Source organism: Bidens hawaiensis, unplaced genomic scaffold (assembly GCF_021521415.1).
Source record: "Bidens hawaiensis isolate Kalapana, Puna unplaced genomic scaffold, B.hawaiensis_p1.1 tig00062512_1, whole genome shotgun sequence".
NCBI lineage: Eukaryota > Viridiplantae > Streptophyta > Magnoliopsida > Asterales > Asteraceae > Bidens > Bidens hawaiensis.
In genome coordinates, this window is record NW_027501220.1 from 45,519 (window position 1) to 55,861 (window position 10,343).

A 10,343-nucleotide genomic window follows, 5' to 3' on the forward strand; every position below is an offset into this window, starting at 1 on the left:
GTAGAAAATGCTCTATTTTCTCCAAAATCAACCAGAAATTTGTTGAGTTTCAAGAATATATATCATAATGGATATGATACCCAGTCGAGGACTGTTGATAATGAAAAATATTTACATATTGTAAAGAGAAGTCATATATTAGAAAGGCTACCAATGCTTCATTCTGGTTTGCATTATACATATATAAATGTGCCTCAAGCACATATGGCAGTCAAAGAAAACTGTTGTGATTCTGGTATTGTAAACTTATGGCATGACAGACTAGGCCATCCAGGATCCACAATGATGAAAAAGGATCATTGAAAATACACATGGGCGTCCATTGAAAGATCAAAAGATCCACAAAATAGATAAAATGCCTCAATGCACATCTTGTTCTCTTGGGAAATTAATTACAAGACCTTCGCCATTAAAAGTTGATAAAGAGTCACCAATGTTTCTTGAAAGAATTCAAGGTGACATATGTGGGCCAATTCATCCACCATGTGGACCATTTAGATACTTCATGGTCTTAATAGACGCATCCAGCAAATGGTCTTATGTCTCTTTATTATCGACTCGTAATGCCGCTTTTGTAAAATTTCTTGCTCAAATTATCATATTACATGCACATTTTCCCGATTATACCATTAAAAGAGTAAGGCTCGATAATGCGGGAGAATTTACATCGCATTCTTTCGATAATTATTGCATGTCTGTGGGGATTGTTGTTGAACACCCAGTTACTCAAGTGCACACTCAAAATGGTTTAGCTGAGTCGTTGATCAAACGCCTACAACTGATAGCTAGACCATTAATAATGAGGACAGAAATCCTTGTTTCTATTTGGGGTCACACAGTTCTGCATGCTAGATCATTAATTCGTGTGAGACCAAGTGCAAATCATAAATACTCTCCCATACAACTTGTTTCCGGCAATAAGCCAAATATTTCCCACCATAGAATTTTTGGGTGTTCTGTGTATGTTCTTATTGCACCACCATAACACACAAAAATGGGTCCTCAAAGAAGGTTGGGAATATATGTTGGATATGAAACACCTTCCATCATAAGATATCTTGAACCTTTAACAGGTGATGTATTTACAGCACGTTTTACTGATTGACATTTTAACGAGGCAATATTCCCGGCATTAGGGGAGAAATGAAAAAACAAGAAAGTGATATATCATGGTGTGTGCCATCATTGTTACACCTAGACCCAAGGTCAAAACAAAGTGAGAAAGAAGTTCAAAAGATAATACATCTACAAGAAATTTCAAATCAGTTACCTGATGCATTTACTGATACAAACAGGGTCACTAAATCTCATATACCAGCTGCTAATGCTCCAGCTCGAGTTGAGATTCCAAGAAAGCAAAACCATGATAATACACCTCATGAATCCCAAAAACGTTTAAAACGTGGGAGGCCAATTGGTTCAAAGGATAAAAATCCTCGAAAAAGAAAAGATTCTGGAAAAGATAAGGATACTGACCATAAAGAAAGAGAAAATGGCAAAACCTTCCCTCAAAAAGAGGTAAATGATATAACCTTCCCTCAGGAAGAAATAAATGATTCCAACAAAGAGTTGTCAATCAACTATGGTCAAACACATGTAATGTGGGATCGAGATGAAATGGAAAATATTGATGATATATTTTCTTATTCCGTAGCAAGTGATATCATGGAAGAAAATGATGATCCTGAACCAAAATCTGTAGATGATTGTCAAAGTCGACAAGATTGGAACAAATGGAAAGATACCATGCAGGCTGAATTAAATTCACTAAACAATCGAAAGGTTTTTGAACCTATTGTCATAACACCAAAGTCAATAAAGCCTGTAGGATATAAATGGGTTTTTGTGAGAAAACGTAATGAGAAAAATGAAGTTACAAGATATAAAGCTAGACTTGTAGCTCAAGGTTTTTCTCAAAGGCCAGGAATTGACTATGAAGAAACGTATTCCCCTGTTATGGATGCTATTACGTTTAGATATTTAATCAGCATGGCAGTTTCTAAAAAATTAGAAATGCGTCTTATGGATGTTGTTACAGCTTACTTATATGGATCACTCAATAGTGACATCTATATGAAAATTCCAGAAGGATTTGAAATGCCTAAAGCATTAAGCTCAAAGCCTAAAGAAATGTGTTCAATCAAATTGCAAAGATCTTTATATGGGTTGAAACAATCTGGAAGAATGTGGTACAATCGTCTGAGTGATTATCTTATAAGCAAAGGCTATACAAATAATCTTATTTGTCCATGTATTTTTATTAAGAAGACAACATCATGATTTGTGATCATAGCCGTATATGTTGATGATCTAAATATAACTGGGATGCATAACGAAATCCATGAAACGATCATTCATTTAAAGAAAGAATTTGAATGAAAGACCTTGGAAAAACCAAATATTTCTTGGTTTGCAGATTGAGCATATGAATAATGGAATACTTGTCCACTTGTCGAATTATTCTGAAAAACTCTTAAAACGTTTCAATATGGACAAGGCAAATCCTTTAAGTACCCCAATGGTTGTTAGATCACTCAATCTCAACAATGATCACTTCCGTCCTTATGAAGAAAATGAGGAGGTTCTTGGTCCAGAAGTACCATACCTCAGTGCAATTGGAGCGCTTATGTATCTTACTAACTGTACGAGACCTGACATTTCTTTTGTAGTAAATTTGTTGGCAAGATTCAGTTCATCCCCTACTAAAAGACATTGGAATGGCATTAAACATATTTTTCGGTATCTTAAAAGGAATTATCGATTTAGGTTTATTTTATTCTAATGACTCAAAAGAAGGTTTAGTTGGTTATGCAGATGCAGGTTATTTATCAGATCCCCATAAGGCAAAATCTCAAACTGGATACGTGTTTAAGAATGAAGGAACTGCAATTTCATGGCGCTCTCAAAAACAAACACTTGTTGCTACGTCCTCAAATCATGTTGAAGTCATTGCACTACATGAAGCTTCTAGAGAGTGTGTTTGGTTAAGATCTATGACACAACTCATAGTAACCTCTTGTGGACTAGAGAAAGATGCAAGTCCAACTCCAACCTGTGAAGACAATTCAGGCTGTGTCTCACAAATGAAAGAAGGGTATATCAAAACTGACAGAACAAAACATATACCTCCAAGATTTTTCTCATATACTCAAAACCTTATCAAAGATAAACAAGTTGAAATAAGATATGTCCAATCTAGCAATAATTCAGCAGATCTGTTCACAAAGGCACTCCCTACAGCGACTTTCAGGAAACATATTCATGATATTGGCATGCGACATGTACGGACAATGTAACAAGCTACAACTTGAGGGGGAGCTATATACTGCACTCTTTTTCCCTTAGCTAAAGTTTTTTCCTACTGGGTTTTCTTTGGCAAGGTTTTTAATGAGGCAGTACTTCAACATTAGACTCCAAGTTTGAAAATGCATCATCCAAGGGGGAGTGTTGTAATAATTGGGTCAAATTTACAATAAATGGATGCATGCATTTTCAAAACCTAGATTAATCTTACTTACCTAGTGTCTCCTTAATAGTAATTTTTGTCTACTCCTTTTGTAGTATAAATACCACACTAATGTAATGGAAAAGATGCACCATCATATATACTCTTTCAAAGATATATAATCTTTCTCTACTTCTCTTATAATTCTTCTAAAAGCTCTTAAGAAATAACATTAATCATGTGTTAGTCATTGTTATATTATAACAAAGCGAGTATAAAAAAGGGTCGATGCCAAAAAGTTGATAAGCAGCCATGAACTTGCATAATTGCATTTCCATGTCGCTATATTACGTTTTCATAACTTCTATAATTTCAGAAATAGACACTAGTTTTATCATATTTATGAAATCTAATATAATTATTTCTAAAAGTATTTTCAAACAAAACATTTCTTACTTGAATATTTCTAAAAGGTTTTTCAAACAAATTATAAAAGCTTACAAAAGGGGAAAGTCTTGATAGAGCATTCTCAATCTGTTTCCTAAAATTATGTGAGAAGGATTTATAAATTATATGGTATGGTTATGAGTGGTTGTAAGTAGAGGAGACAGAAAATTTATAGGGAAAAGTTAAATTTGAGGTTTTACTATAGATACTGTATAATTTTTTAATATTTTCATAAAGTATTTGTGAGTGAAAGAGAGAGAAAATATAATGATAAAGGTATAAAAAATATTATTTAATTAAACATGAGAGAAAAAATACAGTGTTTTTTAGTGTAATTATATGATATATATGGATATAGGATAGGAAACGGGCTAGGAATGCTCTTAGAGACAATATTTTAGCGAATAAAGTTAATATTTTTACAGTATCTTGTTTTAGTTCTTAAATTACGTGGACCGTGGAGTTTGAGTGGAAAAGCACGTGGGTTTAAAATGTACATAGGAAACTTGTATATTGTATATCCAGCATCAACATGGGTACCAAATAAATGGAATTTTTTTTTAAAACAGGAAAATATTTAGGGATAAAATGGTTTTTAGGAGAGAGAAAAGTTGATGATGGTTTTAGGAGATCCACCATTTGAAATGACGGATCTCCAATCAAATATAGGCCTTATCAGTTTTTGTCTGGTGAGATGGCCAGACACTTGTGTTCTGCCATTTGAAATGGCGGATCTTATATATTTTATTCGTGTTCCGTCATTTTAAATGACGGATGTTAGTTTATAGTTGACCGGCGACACACCTACCTTACCCCTATATGTCAAATGTTTTTTTCATAAACATCCGCCATTTAAAATGGCAGATGTCATCTTGACATCCGTCATTTCAAATGACAGATGTGAACAATACCATGTACCTTTCTGACCACTGATTGACAAGTTTCTTTGTATTTTATTATATTTGCCAAACATCCGTCATTTCAAATGATGAATGTGAATAGTGATTTTATACTTGATTTGACAACTCTTCTTTATCTTTTTTATATATTTTATTTTACTCTTTTTAAAATATGTTGTTTAAAAGATAATGTAATTAACAAGAATAATTTTAGATGTTAGGTAACTGAATGTTCTTTTAAGATATGCATATTAATATTTACAAAAGGCAACTAATAATATTAGATTATACGTTAGCTTTGCTACATATTAGATTAAAACGGGATATTTAATGTTACTTTTGTTGTTTTTAGAATATACGAACAATAATAAAATTTTCAATTTTTTTGTTTGAACCTTCTAAAACTTCTAGTCTTTTTTTATGGTGACTTTAAACAATATTTTAGTTACTTTACGAAACAACTGTCCAAGAATGTAAGGTAAATGTCATTCCTATTTTTATGGGGTGGTAATATGATTAGCCATATTTTTTTTGGGTTCACCCATTTTTTTTGGGATTTGGTTTTTTAAAATACCGAGTTCCGCCATTTGAAATGGACAAACAAGTTGTGTCGCAATGTTCTTTTTGGGATTTGGTTTTTAAAAGTACCGAGTTCCGCCATTTATGGCTGGGAATGACATTTACCTTACATTCTTGGACAGTTATTTCGTAAAGTAACTAAAATGATTGTTTAAAGCCACCATAAAAAAAAGACTAGAAGTTTAAAAGGTTCTATAACAAAATAATTGAAAATTTTATTATTGTACGTATATTCTAAAAACTACAAAAATAACATTAAATATCCAGTTTTAATCTAATATGTAGCAAAGCTAACGTATAATCTAATATTATTAGTTGCCTCTCGTAAATATTAATATGTACATCTTAAAAGAATATACAGTTGTTTTTAGAACGACGACTTTCTTGTATTTAGGCTACCTTGGAGAGCCCCGATGCCCCACTCTGGCCAGACTATGTTGTCTTAACCGGGCCCACGTTGGCTTCAGAGTCTGGCTTGGGCGTTCCTCCGGGAAACCATACCGCCGACTGCCACTTGACAATCGTTGTGCTGCCACAAGAGCAGAACTCTATGGCATAACACACGGTGGGCTGAAAACCCGGGTGGGCTCAGAGTTTGAACTGACAACCTTTGAATAAGGCCTGGCTCAAATCCTTCATTGCCAATATCCACTCAAAAGTGACACTGGTGAGATTCGAACTTGAGTCTTCACTGGAGAACCCATGCCTCCTATCACTAGGCCATAAGTGAGGAATTTAAAATTATTCTTGTTAATTACATTATTATCTTTTACACAACGTATTTTAAAAAAAAAGTAAAATAAAATTAAGAAAATATATAAAAAAGATAAAGAAGAGTTATCAAATCAAGTACCAAATCACTATTCACATCCGCAATGGCGGATGCCTGGCAAATATAATAAAATACAAAGAAACTTGTCAATCAGTGGTCAGGAAGGTACATGGCACTGTTCACATCTGCCATTTGAAATGCCAGATGTCTGACATCTGGCATTTCAAATGGCGGATGTCTATGAAAAAAACTTTTGACATATAGGGGTAAGCCAGGTATACCGCCGGTCAACTATAAACTGACATCCGCCATTTAAAATGGCTGAACACGAATAAAATATACAAGATCCGTCGTTTCAAATGGCGGAACACAAGTGTCTGGCCACCTCACCAGACAAAAACTGAAAAGGCCTATATTTAATTGGAGATCCGCAATTTCAAATGGCGGATATCCTACAAACTATCACCACCTTTTCTCTCTCCTAAAAACCATTTTATCTCTAGATATTTTTCCCATTTAAAAAAATTCCAAATAAATGATTTTATTGATCACTAAAACTAACCTAAAACAACCATCGTGAAAGAATATAGTACAACTAAGAGAAGCAGGGGTGTACATGGATGAGTTTGGGAGGCTTTAATTCGCTCAAATATGTAACAATAGATGAGTGGTCGGTTAATGGATAACCAAAATCATAAGCTTAGAAGTCTGTGACTCAAATTCAACAGTAAAGTTTTTGCACTATTTTATGTTTTTGACCCGCTAATGAACATAACAAATCCTTTATGTGCATCAAACATCCAACTTTGACTTTTTAAAGTCAAACAAAGCCAAACGCCAGTACTTATGTTCTATACTAATTACCAAATCAAAATTATTTTGGCCTAACCAATCTGTTTTGGTCAAAAATCACCGAAGCAATAATTGAACAATTTTGTTAAGTGAAGTAGTGTGTTTCTCAATGATAAGGTAAGTAAGTGCGGTAAAAGTAAATGTGAACATAACGATATAGCAAGGAAAAGCCTAGGATCTTGGTGAGGATCTTCAGAAAAAACCTCGAGAGGGGAAAACAATCCACTGCCTCAATTTATTAATGTAAAAAGTAGGTTACATCTCAAGAACTGATTGAAAACGAAAGCTAAGTACAAATGTAAGTGTTGTGAGTGCAAAGAATGTGTCCCTAAAACGTTCTCAATAGCCCCACTATATAGAAGTGAAAAATAACTAAAAACCCCTATAATTCCGGGAACCCTAGCTGCCATGACCATTTGAAGACGTGTTCTCCAATCCCACGTGTGTTTCAACTAGTCCTTCGATCTTTCAGGTAGAATCAGTCATCTAACGGTTGTAGGCTGTTATACTTTTGAGAAGGAGAGAGTTTGATGGTATACATGGTAAAAAGGGGGCAACACTGTAGATCGGTAAAACCGTTGTGATTTGATTGCAATTTTGAGTTCAATTTGTTGATGAAAGTTGTTCGATTTGGTTGCAGAGATAATTAAAACAAAGAACGGGGTCGCCGGAGATGGGGTTCTTTGAGCCACCTTTTACCATTTTCGGAATCTTCTCGAGTTGATTCTTGTTTCCCTCATACTGACTCTTCCTCGTTTACCTTATAATTTCTTGTTTTTAAATGGCCTTTCATTGTGAAGAAACCAACAATGGTGGTAGTGTAGTGTTACCGATTTAGGTTATAGGCGAGATGGGGGGTTGTGGGCGGCTGTGGTGGTGGTGGGTGTTGTCAGAATTTGTAGAAGTTATCAAATATGATTTAAAGAATTAATAAAATGATAAATTAGTAAAAAAACAGAAATTGCCCCTCAATTAACAATCAGAATTAACGGCGTTAGTAAATTGGACGTAATTGGCAAGAAGTTGGAAACCTCGATGGTCCAGTTGCACAAAATAAACTATTTGAATGAAAATCACATAATTAACCAAACCTTAGGCACGATTTTGACACTTTACTCTTTATCTTTTTATGAGAGACCGCATTTATGTGCTTATTAGATTCTTATTAATGCCTCATTTTCTAATTTGTAATTTATCAAATGGACAAATGAGAATGACATATAATTAGGGGTGGGAGCAAGCCAAGCTGCTCGTGATTCGTGAGTTACTTGAGTTCGGCTCGTTAAAAGCTCGAATTGAGCTGAGCTTAAATAAGCCCAAGCTCGAGCGTACGAATAGGCTTTTTAATAAACAAGCCCAAGCTCAAGCCGGCTCCCGAGCCTAAATGAATCTATTATTTGTATTAGTTTTTATTTAGTATATTAAGTATATAAAGTTATAATAATTATAATTATATATAAAATAATGTTTAAAATAAGTAATGGTGCATATATATATATATATATGTACTAGTTTTAGAACCCGAGTAATACACGGGATCTTTCAAATTTTAAAATTAATAAGATGAATTATTTGAAAGAAAGAAACAACATTAATTAAAAATAAAAGATAAATCTAATATATAGATAAGTGTAAAATATAAAATTTATAAATTCAAGAAAATCTCTTACATAAAATTTTTTTATAACTTATTTGTGAAGATGAACAAATGAATATGGATTGTGTTAAATAGATGTATGGATGTAATGTATCCGGATCTGGAATTTGCATAGAATCAGGGATGAAATCATTGATTGAAGTTAACTAATGTTGATTGGTAGATAATTTTGGTATGAACTCAAATTTCAAGCATGATTTATAAATTTATTTTGATTGATTTACAAATAATTTAAGCAAACCTACAAAATCACCCACCAACGACAACAAATCAAATTCTTCATCAAGATGATTTTTTCTTTAATAAATTAGTTTCATTATTAAGTTACAAATATTCTTCTTCATTAAAAAAGATATTGAAATCACCCAATAATTATAGGAAATTTTGTTGTGTTTTTGATTTAGATAAATCACCCAATAATTATCTACTAATGTTGATTGGTAGATAATTTTGGTATGAACTCAAATTTCAAGCATGATTTATAAATTTATTTTGATTGATTTACAAATAATTTAAGCAAACCTACAAAATCACCCACCAACGACAACAAATCAAATTCTTCATCAAGATGATTTTTTCTTTAATAAATTAGTTTCATTATTAAGTTACAAATATTCTTCTTCATTAAAAAAGATATTGAAATCACCCAATAATTATAGGAAATTTTGTTGTGTTTTTGATTTAGATAAGTTTCTTTATTTTTTTTACTTAGGCGAAAATGCAAATTTATTGACAAGAAAGAAATCAGTGTGTTTCAAAAAATCTCTTACTTTTGATACAATTTTAAGCTCATTTTAGAACAAACATTGGAAATTTTTCTATAATGAAGTATCTTATATATTTGTAAACAAAATGTAATAAAAAATGAAGAATTTAAACTTTTTTCTTGTTTATTTACATTTCTACTCAGTTAATTGTTCTGATTACTTTATATATGCGTATAATTAAACACAATAGACGGAGTTTTTATCAATTTAATTAAGTTTTGTGGTTGACTATTAGTAGTAGTTCCCAAATATTGTTTTATTCAATTGGTGTATGATATGTAAAATTTTAAAACCCTTTATATTTGTTTTTTTAATAATGCCTTAAAAAATAAATAACAATCTTAATTATCAAGCATTAATATCATCACTATAAATATCTAGAATTAAGGAGATCAGAGATTATAATTTAGGAGGGAAAAAATGGTCAAGAATCAATATGGGACTGACATGTGGCAACCAGTATTTTCTTTTATTTGTATAATAAGATAAGATAAGATATATATGTATGTATATAGGGATGTGGGGTTAGTATCCTTTAAGAACTCTAAGAACTAATGGTAGCCTTTGATCTTAATAATCAATGGATGTGATTAAACTAGGGTATCATTGTAATTTATGGGATATTTAATTGAAAAAATACGGGAAAGAAAGGGTAAAATGGTAAGAACGTATGATTTGGTTTTTAAAATTATCTACTCTGATAATCACTTCTTACATTCAATCCAATTTTTACTGATAATATGCACGTGATCTCTTTGTTGTTTTTTCTTTTATTTTTTCTTTCTTTCTTTTTGGAATTTATCATTGGATAATAAAATTTCTTTTTTGGAATATTTTTGTGTTTTGTTGCAAGAAGAAAATATTATCGATATTAAGGAAATTATCAAACTTTTATTTAATCCTTGTCTAATAATGTATGTTTCAT